We start from the raw sequence: 12,510 nt of genomic DNA on the forward strand, positions 1-12,510 counted from the left end.
ATAAGATTTCTTTTAGTCAAATATTAGATTAAATCTAATCACGAATTTTAAAAGTTAAAAACATACTGAACAGTAGTGTAAACACGTAGATTATGAAATTACGAACCTAACGCAAGTTGAACGGATCAAATCGGAGTTAGAACGAAGAAACGGTGGAGATCCATTATTGATTGTAAGTGGTGTATTTCTATAGTATTGTTGGATTTGTTTTCTTAAAGAAAAACGGCCACAAAACTCATGCATGACCTCATATGATGTCATCAAGCTAGTTAGCAGATTGCAACAGCGCAAGGCATGTAGGCCCACTGCCGGTTGATGATTATTGTTCATATATGAGACATGGAGACCAAGATGACAGCAGAGAGCAAAGGGCTCCGGTGGACTGCAGTGCTTGGCCAATGGATACGTACGCCGATAGCTAATCATTTGAACAAAACGACCATACAGTACATGGAATTGATTATAGGCAAAACATCAGAGCCCATACCGTACATGGCTTTCCAGGCCTGCATGACGCGGCTTGCATGCTTCTGCTCGGCACAGGCAACAACTGATGGTAGATCGGCAGGCCAGGCACAGCAACTTACCGAAACGATGTATGGTCTGCATGCACTGCCAGAGATGAATATAGGAACATGATGTCCAGCTAGAAAGATTTGCAGGGCATCTGCATGACGGTTTGCTGGCTAGTTGGAACACATACCTTAGGGCTCCGCAAGCAGCAAACGCTTGGCTTCCTCACCTGTTCGGGCAGGGAGAGCATAGCGAGCCGTGGTGACCAGGAAAGACGTGTAAGTACAGTGACGTCGGGCGGCCGGGCCAAACATGACGCAGAGAGTGGCGACGGTCGAGCGCGTCATATGGTCTTCTCCTCACGTGATGGAGATCAGCAACAGTTCTCACCATGATGCATGTCGGCAGAGCGGCGACGGCAGCAAGCCAGCAATGTTCGCTCTCAGATATATATATGTTGGTCATGTACAGATAGAAACGTTGCTGGGCGAGGCAAACTAGGGCATGCATGCTAGTTTGTAGGGCGCTTGATCAAGTAGGCGCACTGCATCAGGACAAGAGCAGCTCGATTTGTTGTCCTGCTGCGATAGAAACAACGAGAAGCAACCGAGTAGATGAGAGATAAATATGGTGAGAGCCACCGAAAGTGCTGGACTATTCTCAGACAACGAAAGACAGCGACGATGGGTCTTACCGGCTGATCTCGAAAAGATGATGAGCATGTCAAGGCAACGATGGGGCATGGCCGGGCTGAGCAGCGCGGCAGCAACGGCGACAGCGACGGCAACGGGCGACGGCGAGAGAAGGATGAGAAAAATATAATTTACTACACGAGGGATTTCCCAAACTAGAGGCTCCCCTTACGGTAGTTTTGGTGTGCTTTGCCCAAGGGGTTGGTTGATATATATAGGAAGAAAAACTCCCCACAACCACGTCAACTAGCGATATGGTACTAATTGATGTTACCCCCTCTACATTTACTAATGGGCCTAAATAATCATTACAGCCTATTAGTAAATAAATGCATGGGCCTTTATGATTTATTAAGATTATTGCACATGGGCTTTGAGCGTTGGGATAAATGAGAGATTTATTATTTTCGGAATTAATTCATTTCGTGGATAAAATAATTCTAGAAAAGTCCAGAATTGATATTTAAGCCACGAAAAATACTCTGAGACCTCCGAAAATTTGGGGAAAATTCTTAGAGACACTTTGGAACATGATGAACCCAAATAAAGTATTTGGAGCTCATAAAAATATTATTGAAAACTTGGAACATAAAGATTAAGGTGAAGGAGGTAGGAATTAAATTCTAGAAAGAAGCTGGAAAATTCCTAGAGATAGATATTCGTCTCCTAAACGTATAAAAAACACACATTTTGCACATAGAAACACGAGGTGCGACCGGCATGAATGCAACAAACACATTTCTACCTTATAATAAATTTTAAATTAATGAAAAATTTTATTTTCCTATGTTTTCATGCACACAAAAATTCACAAATAAATCATTTTAACTCTATTTTCAAAAGTGGCAAATTTTGGGGTGTTACAATTCTACCCCCCTTAAGATGAATCTCGTCCCCGAGATTCGGAAGACGTCGACTAGGAGATAGGGATACTTCGTCTCTAGACTCTTCTTTACTTCATCGTGTAGTTCCATCGTCTTGATAAGAATTCCGTCTTACTTTGCATACATGTAACTAATTCCAAGATTTTTGACAAATGCTCCAAACAATACTCTGGTATCTCCAATCACTAGGCACCTTTCCTATAATACCAATTTTCTTCCTTAAAATACTTATCTTCCGACTGAGCCTAACGAATCCCTTGGTGATAAGGTAATTCTACTACCAATCTTCAAAACATTAATGTTTCTGGCTAAGTTGCTCAAATTTGGAATACCATTCTTAGTCCTTGGTGTCACCCGAACCTTCTTAGCACAATTCTCCATTGCTAAGGGCATCGGCTGCGACTTTTACTTCTCCAAGTGATAACACTTTTCCATGTCATAATCAATTTCATTCCAACAATAATATCACAAGCTCAAGACCAACTTAGTGAAGATGTCCTTTAGATTCTTATGATCCTTCTAGATGTCACTTTTACTTCCAAGAAGATATTACTTACATGCTCCATAGTGGATAACTCCAGATGCATGTTAGGTAGTTCAACTCACGCTTCCTTAGTTGACTTAATGAACAAGGTACTACATTTTTCTTCTTGCATAAGGACACAGCCCACACCTTGACAAGGTGCATCATTGTAGATATGAAACTCTTGTCTAGATCTGGCAAAGCTAATACATAGGTTTTACTTTAACCTTTTCTTGAATTCCTTCAAATACTTCCCTGAGGTCTCTTGATCCATACTAACTTGAAAACTTCTCCGGTAGCTCTACTAAAATCTTGATGATCCTGGTTAAACCTTCGTTGAACCCTTAACCAAACCTCATTGAAACTCTGAGTTTCTCTCACGTCTTTGGGTACCACCGCGCTTCTGCTGCGCAAACTAGAACATATGACACTTCATCTTGCAAATTCTTCAACTTGGCTACCCCCCTTAAGAAGAAATAAACTAGGGGACATCAAGCATAGCTTGCACATTCTTTTAGATGAGCTAACTAGTATGAAGTCATTCTGATGTCGTGATGGTACTCTTGTATATGGGCAAGGACAAGAAATCTGAAATTCCTTGCGAGATGAAAAACAGTAGCACAGTAAAACAGCTGTAACTCCCATTCTGTTAATCCAATGAAGTTGTAGCTTATATCGTTGGAAAGCTTATCAAATTCTCCACAACTTCCTTATAGAACACTTTTCCAAATTCTACAGTTTAAGTGGTCGAAAACAGTGCACAACAGAAACTGTTCTGGATTCCAAACAGCACAGATGCATCGGCTTGTGATTTTCGTATCTCCATAATTAAAATAGCTATCAGGGTGATTCTTATTCTCAGAGAAAGATATTGATGTCTACTATTGTCCAGAATTTTCTCATGATTTTTTTATTGTCCAAATCAGAGATATAAGTTGAAGAGTGCGGACTGCTCCGGAACGATAGGTAGGGAGAACAGAAGAAAACCATAACCCAACTATTTATTTCACTAATCCTTATATCTTAGGCCTATAAACTAAATGAAATTGTGGGAACATCCAACAAGATCATTGCAATCAATACAAAGATTCAAAACAATCATAAGCATAATGACAATTCAACAAACAATAAAGGTGCACAATTCAATCATTGACTCAACTTGCGATACTATCGTTTTTATTATGCTAGGGGTAACAATCCTAAGACTTATCTTCAGATTACGCAAGAAGGTGATGAGGAACAGTTCTAAAAGCATATCAAATCAAGGAGTGAAGATGAGAACAAAGACTTTAAAATAAGCACCAAGGTAGAGATGAATAGCAAGGGTAGAGATATAGTAGAAAAGAAAATATCAAGGTTCATAGAGCAAGGGTTTTTGTAGCAACTTATAAACCTTAAAATGACTAGTTTCTACTAGGCTTGCGTCCTACAGTCAGCATTGCTCTGATACCACTTGTAGCACCCAGTTTTAAGAACAAAACCAGATACACACCATATGTGAGCCCAGGAAGTCAAATCTCACATATAGCTACAAATAATGGTAATATCAAAAGACAATGCTTAAATACATAACATATTAGTATAAAGAATATAACCTCAGAGTATAGATAGCGGAAAGACAACTCCAATCTTCAGGCGAAGACTCCAAATCCACAGGGACAACTGACTGGTTGATCACAAGCCAAACTCCTCCAAACTCTAGCAATCTGGTACCCATCCGGGATTTTCATCCAAATATTTGAAAAGTAAAGCAAGCGTAAGTACATGTCATACTCAACAAATATAACATGGGGTTTATGAGGCTCAAAAGGCTGACACTGGTTTAACTGCGATTAGCTTTTAATGAGTCATGATTTTAGCATAGGAGTAGTAACAAGTTTATCTCAAGCCCATAAACACATGATCAGGTAAACATGAACAATGAATAGCATAAACAATTAACCATTAGTGAGCATCTTCATCATCAGTATCATCTATGTTCATCATCTATTCCGTAAGGGTTCCAAGGCCGCTCATGACCGTGAGCACGGCTGATATACCAGTTTTACACTCTGCAGAGGTTGTACACTTTCACTGTGAGTCGTGATTTACCCTTTCGCCCGAGGCGGCCAACCTCTTGACCCACTACCAAGGAAGGTCGGCAGGGTTCACTATGAAGCCTTTCAAATGTTCGTCTAACAAGTTAGGGCCGCTAGGTTTCTATGGCCTACGAATGTAGGGCTCCCCTTCCGACAGGCACAATGACGCGCAGCCTATACACTGACGGACAGAGGCCGCACTATATCCAACCCGGAACACACCCCTCTTACGCCATATAGGTAACCACTAACAAGCTAGAAAAGGTCCTCATACTGAGCTAAAGCCAGAGCCATGTAGCCCTCACAGCTGTACTGTAAGTCCCGGATGATCACTTACAGATAAGTCCTTAGGGAGAGGAATCTAGAGCACCATAAAAATAGCCCAATGCTCTAGCCCCCTTATTCCATGTTGCTAAAAAGCATCTTTTAAATGTTTATTGCATATACCATTAGTCAAGTTACAAGATCATGGTCTTTAATTGAGCACTAGCATCATACTACCCAATGCAATACCCCAAAGGTATCAAGGTACGAGGTACAAAGTACTAGGAATTCCTTAATGGCAGTCAAGGTAGACACATGCAGTATGAATTAAATGATTAATAGTGAATAGGCAACAAGGAAGATCCCATGCTATACTTGCCTTAAAACACCGATCCTTCGGTAAGCTTTAATCTTCAACGTTCTTCTTCTTCTTGATCACCACGTATATCTCACCGACTGGACGTAATCATAAAGCACCACACAAGCATCCATACAATCATACACGAAGCAAACAATAGAACTAAATCAGAACAATACACCAAACATAAAATCAAGATGAAAACTTTATAAAACGAATCTACGTCTCGCTACGAACACATAGACGCGAAAAACACGCTAATCGAAGCTACGGTTAAAATGATACAACTATCGATAGATTTACTCATAAAACTGTTAGCTTCATGTGTCTTAATGGTATAAAAACATATATAAGATATTTTATAGAGATTATAATTTAAGTCAAATTTAGATTTGATTTATAAAACTAAAGTGAAACAAATCATAAAATCCAGTTGCATAATTGTTATTTAAGATATGATTCAAACCATGAAATTCCAGTATTAGTGACATGATAAACACCGTTACTAACGCGTAGATCTTGATGCTATGAATCTAACGCAACTTGAATGGACTAAAACGGATCTAAGACGCAGAAGATATGATTTAAATAAGATTTCTTTTAGTCAAATATTAGATTAAATCTAATCACGAATTTTAAAAGTTAAAAACATACTGAACAGTAGTGTAAACACGTAGATTATGAAATTACGAACCTAACGCAAGTTGAACGGATCAAATCGGAGTTAGAACGAAGAAACGGTGGAGATCCATTATTGATTGTAAGTGGTGTATTTCTATAGTATTGTTGGATTTGTTTTCTTAAAGAAAAACGGCCACAAAACTCATGCATGACCTCATATGATGTCATCAAGCTAGTTAGCAGATTGCAATAGCGCAAGGCATGTAGGCCCACTGCCGGTTGATGATTATTGTTCATATATGAGACATGGAGACCAAGATGACAGCAGAGAGCAAAGGGCTCCGGTGGACTGCAGTGCTTGGCCAATGGATACGTACGCCGATAGCTAATCATTTGAACAAAACGACCATACAGTACATGGAATTGATTATAGGCAAAACATCAGAGCCCATACCATACATGGCTTTCCAGGCCTGCATGACGCGGCTTGCATGCTTCTGCTCGGCACAGGCAACAACTGATGGTAGATCGGCAGGCCAGGCACAGCAACTTACCGAAACGATGTATGGTCTGCATGCACTGCCAGAGATGAATATAGGAACATGATGTCCAGCTAGAAAGATTTGCAGGGCATCTGCATGACGGTTTGCTGGCTAGTTGGAACACATACCTTAGGGCTCCGCAAGCAGCAAACGCTTGGCTTCCTCACCTGTTCGGGCAGGGAGAGCATAGCGAGCCGTGGTGACCAGGAAAGACGTGTAAGTACAGTGACGTCGGGCGGCCGGGCCAAACATGACGCAGAGAGTGGCGACGGTCGAGCGCGTCATATGGTCTTCTCCTCACGTGATGGAGATCAGCAGCAGTTCTCACCATGATGCATGTCGGCAGAGCGGTGACGGCAGCAAGCCAGCAATGTTCGCTCTCAGATATATATATGTTGGTCATGTACAGATAGAAACGTTGCTGGGCGAGGCAAACTAGGGCATGCATGCTAGTTTGTAGGGCGCTTGATCAAGTAGGCGCACTGCATCAGGACAAGAGCAGCTCGATTTGTTGTCCTGCTGCGATAGAAACAACGAGAAGCAACCGAGTAGATGAGAGATAAATATGGTGAGAGCCACCGAAAGTGCTGGACTATTCTCAGACAACGAAAGACAGCGACGATGGGTCTTACCGGCTGATCTCGAAAAGATGATGAGCATGTCAAGGCAACGATGGGGCATGGCCGGGCTGAGCAGCGCGGCGGCAACGGCGACAGCGACGGCAACGGGCGACGGCGAGAGAAGGATGAGAAAAATATAATTTACTACACGAGGGATTTCCCAAACTAGAGGCTCCCCTTACGGTAGTTTTGGTGTGCTTTGCCCAAGGGGTTGGTTGATATATATAGGAAGAAAAACTCCCCACAACCACGTCAACTAGCGATATGGTACTAATTGATGTTACCCCCTCCACATTTACTAATGGGCCTAAATAATCATTACAGCCTATTAGTAAATAAATGCATGGGCCTTTATGATTTATTAAGATTATTGCACATGGGCTTTGAGCGTTGGGATAAATGAGAGATTTATTATTTTCGGAATTAATTCATTTCGTGGATAAAATAATTCTAGAAAAGTCCAGAATTGATATTTAAGCCACGAAAAATACTCCGAGACCTCCGAAAATTTGGGGAAAATTCTTAGAGACACTTTGGAACATGATGAACCCAAATAAAGTATTTGGAGCTCATAAAAATATTATTGAAAACTTAGAACATAAAGATTAAGGTGAAGGAGGTAGGAATTAAATTCTAGAAAGAAGCTGGAAAATTCCTAGAGATAGATATTCGTCTCCTAAACGTATAAAAAACACACATTTTGCACATAGAAACACGAGGTGCGATCGACATGAATGCAACAAACACGTTTCTACCTTATAATAAATTTTAAATTAATGAAAAATTTTATTTTCCTATGTTTTCATGCACACAAAAATTCACAAATAAATCATTTTAACTCTATTTTCAAAAGTGGCAAATTTTGGGGTGTTACAAGTCCCGACGTAAGTCAAAACTCCCTATAGTCGGAAGTCCCGACCCACATCAAAAGTCCTAACACCTGTGGTTCTTCTGGCCGGTTAACTACGCACGTCGAAAGTCCCGACGTACGTTGAGAGTCCCAACCATCGGAAGTCCCGACGTTTGTCGGGCGTTTCGACATTGACTTCTGGCTGACTGCGCATGTTGGATGTCCTAACATTCGTCGGGAGTCCCGACCGTCGGAAGTCCCAACATTTGTCGAGAGTTCCGACACTGACCTTCTCGCGCAGACTTCTGACCCTTCATGAACAGTGTTTTCTATTAACGTCGAAAGTCCTGAGATCTGCATCAGAATTTCCGACGTAGATCTGAATGGTTAGATTTCTACTAAGAGTATAAATACCCCTCTCTTCACTTCTAACCATTACAGACTCATTCACAGCTGACCCACTTCATGCTCAACAGCTCCCAAGCAACTAAAGCACCCCTCTCCTTCTCCCTTTGCTCTAATCTTCGATTCCCATAGGGTTTTGAGTGAAAGGAGAGTGGATTAAGTGAGAGCATCACTTTAGAAAGCTTGAGCACTTGATTTCTTCATCAAGTCGGTTGATTTTGCGTCTATTACTCTTGGGGCAAAGCGTTGCCCAAGAGCTTCCATCTTATGGAAGAGCCTTGGGAAGTTTGTATTACCCTTGATTTCTTAGTGGAAAGCTCAAGTGACCTTTGTGGTCGCTTTGAGAGAGGCAAGGAGGTGGAAGAGACTCCGACCTTGGTGGTCACCTCAAGAACGAGGATGTAGGAGCTCCTTTGTGGGGTTGCCGAACCTCGGGATAAATTCTTGTGTCCCGTGTGCTTGTTGTTGTGATTGCTAGAGATTACTTATATTTATTTGTCTCTTTCTCTCCCAAACTTTCATTTTAGGGTTTGGACTCGATCTACGGTTTGAAGGCATTACGGCGTCGAGGGAGTGACCCTACATCTTCACCAAACCACTAGGAAGTGGGGTTGTAAGATTATTTATCCATAAAGTTAAATTTGGCACTGCTTTTGTAGTTCACGTAGGCGTCGGGACTGCTGACGTTTGCGCCAGAACTTCTGACGACGTCGGGAGTTCCGACCCAAACGCCAGGACTTCCAACATTGACTGATAGATTTGAACTTAGCATTTGCAGTTAATTTTTAGATACGCCTATTCACCCCCCTCTAGGCATTGTTAGATCCTTTCAATTGGTATCGGAGCGAGGTCTTCTCTTTGCGCTTCACCGCGTGAGAAGAAACAATGTCGGAGTCCGACAAGATGCAATCTGTTGCCGCCGAGATGGCCAATAAAATAGCTGAAGAGTTGATGGCTGCTCAAGTCAAGCTCTTTCAAGATGAAATGAAAAAGATGCAAGATGAGATGAGCAAGATGAAGGAAGAATTGAGCAAGAAGGTTGATGATGCAATAAGTGGCAAGAATGATACAAGTGACAAGAATGAAGCAAACAAAGATACCGCTAGTGATATTGGAGTCGGTGAGCATGCTCATGGAAAGGGAATATATTCAAACATGAGCTTTGACTATGGACAACTCATAAAAGGTTTAACACTACATACTCTATCCGTCAACATTAGCAAGCCACCTCACTTTGATGGAACAAGATACACCGATTGGTCTTACAAAATGAAGATGCATCTCATGGCCGCAAGACTTTGGGAAGTTGTGGATGTTGGTGTGATGATTCCTACCGATGAAGATAGAGAGATAACTGGAAGAAGTGCACAACCTCCATCAAAATGCACAAGCCGTAGCATTGCTTGTGTCAAGCCTAGCTCCGGATGAGTTTAGAAAAGTGAATGGAATGGAAAGTGCAAAACAAATTTGGGATACTTTGAAAGTGTCATTTGAAGGAGATAAAAGTGTGAGAAGAGGCAACATTGAGTTACTTCATGGTGAATAGGAAAGATTTGTATTCTTGCAAAATGAAACAACACAATCCATGTTTGATAGGCTCATGGCATTGGTCAACCGCATAAGATCTCTTGGAAGCACCGAATGGGATGACAACAAGGTTGATAGAAAGATGTTGAGAATCTATAGAGCCAAGAACAACATGCTAGCATCCGTGATCATGGAAAGGCCCGGTTATGATGAGATGACACCTCAAGAAGTTCTTTCAAAACTCAAGCATCATGAGTGTCTAGATGAAGATGCAATCAATGCTCACAATCAAAATCCTAATGCAATGGGATTCAACAAGACTGCAACCCTTAAAGCAACTCAACAACATGAAGGTCAAGGTTTAAGTTGTGGCAGAACCTCCTAAGAAATCGGGCCCATGTGCACCTATCGTTGTCTCAACAGACCTCTGATAGCGTACACGAGTTCCCAACAACTTAACAGGTCTGTCGGGTGTCCTCGGGAAACCCAAATCATTCATGAATCTTTTCCGAACTGGATCCCAATCACAGACATTGCAGATTACAACAGTTTTCAATATACATATCAGAGATTATAAAGCGAAAGACTTCAGTTTTAATATTACAAACCAGTTGTTTCAAACTTACAAAACCATAAGTGTCATACAACCATAGTAGCGGGATAATATTACATTAACATTATTTTTCATACAAACTAGTGCCTTGTCCAAAGGCCATTCATCATTCCTCATCATCATCGACTTCAAACACAGACATGCAGCAGGGACCAAAACAAGCCTGCGCATGCGACTCACCTGCAACAAGGGTTAACAAACCCTGAGTACAAAAGTACTCAACAAGACTGACCCGACGTAACAGGGGGTGAAAGACTTTAAAGATGCAGGTGTTGGGGCAAGGTAAGGATGTAGCAAGATTCAAAAGTTCTTTGCCAAAAGCTTACTATTCTTGATCCTATTTTCAAGTTTTACCCCTAAGTCTTCTTAGTTCATTATCTCAAACTAAGTGTTCATATCCCATGTTCCAATCCTTCTCATTCCATTCCTTTTTTCAAGTTTTAGTAATTCACCAGTCCTACATTGCTTCTGTAATGAAACGAGTCTCCATATCCGTGGAGCACCGGCAATTCGAATTGATTCAAGTCCCAGCTGGGGATTCCTTATCACACGACATATGTAGAACTCAATCTTGCATATATCAACCTCGCTACCGGATCCTCCTATACTAAGCCGTCTCCACGTCACCCGAGAGCACAACACACCTCAAATTCGGCCACATTCCAGCCACGAGGGTACACGCTACTCCCGCCATCTCTCCACTCCCAGTGCGTGGGCATTCATCTTAGTATCGGATTAGCCGAAGTAGGCTTACCAGGGTATGTGACCAGTACTACAAAGTGTCTCGTTCAGAAGATCCACAATGAGTGGCCTTTAAGCGACATAGTCGGCAACATTACCCAACATTCAAGATAAGTCACCCGACTAGTCTCTAGTTCATTCTATCTTCTTTCTTTCTTTGGCCAGAATGCCATCTTTGATTGTATCGAAACTTTTACTTTGAAAGCCTACCATAAAGCATACTAAGCATTCTACGCCTTTGTAAAATGAAATCATCTTCAAGGATGGTAAACAATTATCAAGGTAGGCAATGCATCAAGTAGGTAACATTTGAATTAATCAACTTAATGCAATAGGTAACATAGGTGATAAACTTTTCAAAGTAAACAAGGTAATGGTTTAATGCATAAACCGGGGCTTGCCTTCGTTGACGATCTCGGGTTCTGGATCAGTACCACAAATATCAAATCCCAAGACAACCGGGGATTCTTCCACAACTTGCTCGACTAGAATCGGTTCACTCTTGGATTCTACACAAAATAATAGCATATGCTTCAACATGATGATAATGTAAACATGATGCTTTCATGGTGCATGAAATGTAATAACACCTTGAATACAACTTTCCTTCATGGTACAGTTGCAAGCCAACAAAACCAATTGACACTAACATCTAGGGTTTCGACAAGTTATCTTACTAATGACCTTTGTCATCACATGAAGTGTCATTAAGATTTACTAATTATAAGTTAGGTATGAGCTCAAATAACTAATTAAGGTGCCAAGGATCATCATATGTTACTGACCCAAGGTCAACAATCAATTCCGAAGTCAAACAAACCCTAAATGATTAAGCATTAACTAAGTAAATAATTAATTAAATAATTAAGCCTAAATTAGGTATAAAATCAACTTTGTTCAATCAAGCTCAAAATTTTATGCAAGCTTCCTTATGACAAATTAGTGTACCAAAATAAATTTTATAATTTTTTGGAGTTATACAGTGGCCTACAAAAATTATGGAAATTGCATTTATCAATTAATTGACTGAATTTTTGAACATTAAAAATTTATTCAAATTTCAAGTTTCATATTTTTAAACCATAATAGAACATGTACAGAAGCTACACATAATTTTTTTAGAATTTTTAGAGCTGTAATTATTTTCCTATAAATTTCCAAAGTTGCTGCACTATTCAAAATTCAGAAAATAACAAATCTCTCTGTTCTCTCTCACCGACAACCGGTCCCCGCATGTCAGCGACACAACACAGGACACACGGCAGCGCTGCCAGCTCCG

The sequence above is a fragment of the Miscanthus floridulus genome, chromosome 16 (assembly GCF_019320115.1).
Source record: "Miscanthus floridulus cultivar M001 chromosome 16, ASM1932011v1, whole genome shotgun sequence".
Lineage (NCBI taxonomy): Eukaryota > Viridiplantae > Streptophyta > Magnoliopsida > Poales > Poaceae > Miscanthus > Miscanthus floridulus.